Source organism: Neomonachus schauinslandi, chromosome 12 (genome assembly GCF_002201575.2).
Source record: "Neomonachus schauinslandi chromosome 12, ASM220157v2, whole genome shotgun sequence".
Lineage (NCBI taxonomy): Eukaryota > Metazoa > Chordata > Mammalia > Carnivora > Phocidae > Neomonachus > Neomonachus schauinslandi.
Genome location: NC_058414.1, coordinates 95,769,383 through 95,771,551, shown reverse-complemented (window position 1 = coordinate 95,771,551; position 2,169 = coordinate 95,769,383). Strand labels below are relative to the sequence as shown.

Sequence of the window (2,169 nt, the reverse complement as noted above, 5' to 3'; positions counted from 1 at the left end):
TGCTGGTGTTTAAGGGTACAAAGTGTAACAAGTATTAAAATAGCTTTGAGATTTAATGTATATTTATTGAACATAGTAATATTGTATTATTTTGTACTATGTTGTAATAAATATGTGATAAATATCATTAACAGCAACCATATTACAATATATAAATGTATCAAAGTAGCACAATATACACCTTAAATTTACACAATATTACATGACAAATTTATCCAATAAACATCTTATTCATTTTGTTACTAATGACATAACATGCATGCCCACTCAAATGCATATTTTTCTGATATTTCTTGTGTAATTATTCATGAAATTGTTCTTTTGCTGTTTTTATTTACTATGTAGTATTTTATATATTGAATAAATGTTTTATAGAAGGGTACTCTACACATTCAGAGAAACTTCTCTAGTAACAAACTACAGAAATGATCCCTGAAAGTATAGTCTTATGTTTTATAGAAGGTACAATAGGAAAGAACATAAAATTTAGAGCAGATGAGTCAGTTTGCTTCTTCCTTGTTTCACTTTTTAGCTGTGCAACTCTAGGAAAGCATATGACCATGTATATATATGACTATGTATTTGTAGAAAGATTTATCTGCTTAGTGGCAGGCATATTTGAGGGCTGATATAGAACCCCGGCCATGACCCTGTGGACACCTCCAGACTCCCAACTCCTCTAGTCTCTCTTCCTGGAAGTGTTTCCTAGAAGTGGTTACTCATTTTCAGATTTCCAGAGCCAACCACAAGGAATTCAACAGCAGAAAGATCAGATTCCTCATGGAGAAACAACTCTCAAGTGCATTCACTCAATGGTCATTAACCAAGCCTCAGATGGGCATCCTAATGAGACAGATTATTGAGGCCGATGGTCCCATGAAAGCAGGCCATCCTGTTAAACCCCTTGCTTACATGAAACCCATGAGATGGAAGACCCTTTGTTTACCAACTTTTTTCCCTTATAAAGTAGTATACAGAAACAAACATCATGGAAGTACCGGATATCAAATACGACGGTTTTTAAGTTACTAGAATAGAGTAGGTAATAGATGATACCTATTATTTTTTATAATGTATTTTTGATACATTTGTTGTAAAAATTTTTCATGATAATGTTTACTGTTTAACTTCATTTATTTTGAAACAAATCTCTTGCTTCCATGTTTGTTTTGGAGCTTTTATGGTTAGATATTTTTTCCCTCTTTCAGAATTTGAATCAACATTAAATGGCTTTTTATTGAAAGTAACCCATTTAATTTTTACATGTAGCTGTTCACTAATTATGGAATCTATTTAGATTATTAATATGATGTAAAACTTGTTTCTAAATTTCTAATTAATATTCCAGAATTATTTATTGAATATCAGTATGGATACTGAAACCATAATCAAAATGATTATCTACACCTAAATGGAGAAAGTAGGTGGGAAGAACAGGAAAAAAGTTTTATGGAAACATAACTCTTATTCATTTTGACATTGGAACTGGGTAAATATTTCATGTATGTTAAAAATCATACCATAAAACAGTCCCTAAATACTGGGTTTGGAGTACGGAGACTGAAACAAATAACATTGAATATTATAACAAAAACTGCAAATCACAGAGAGAAACAGTTATTTTGAGAAAATAGTTAAAATATTTTGGATTATTATTTCAAAACCATTACTGGTATAGATCAAAGCAAATAGTTGTGTTAATATTGTTAAGAACAAATATTTTCATCAAAATAGAAAAATATGTAAGTATAAAATCAAAGATTTAAATAAAACACGAAATATCAAATTTGAATTTGAAATACCAGAATAAGTATATGCACAACTATTTCTCTTCAACTTATTAATAGCCTGATCTACCAAATGAAAAGACCTGGAAGTAAAAAGATGAATCTGGCTGTTTTGCTCTGTAGAATGCAAGAGAGCAATGCTTAAAGTACATGCACACTATTTCTCTTCAACATATTAATAGCCTGATCTACCAAATGAAAAGACCTGGAAGTAAAAAGATGAATCTGGCTGTTTTGCTCTGTAGAATGCAAGAGAGCAATGTAAGTCCAGTGACATTATATGACAAAAGGACAAAGAATTGGACAGAACCGCTACTGGACAATTTAAACAGTATAAAAAAAGGTAATTTAAACTATAATGAATTAAAGTATATCAAGTATA

At 30.5% G+C, this 2,169-nt stretch overlaps 1 pseudogene; it reads right to left on the bottom strand.

Annotated features, from left to right (window-relative positions):
• Positions 1 to 370: 370 nt before the first annotated feature.
• Positions 371 to 448, bottom strand: LOC123326457 (annotated as a pseudogene).
• Positions 449 to 2,169: the final 1,721 nt, after the last annotated feature.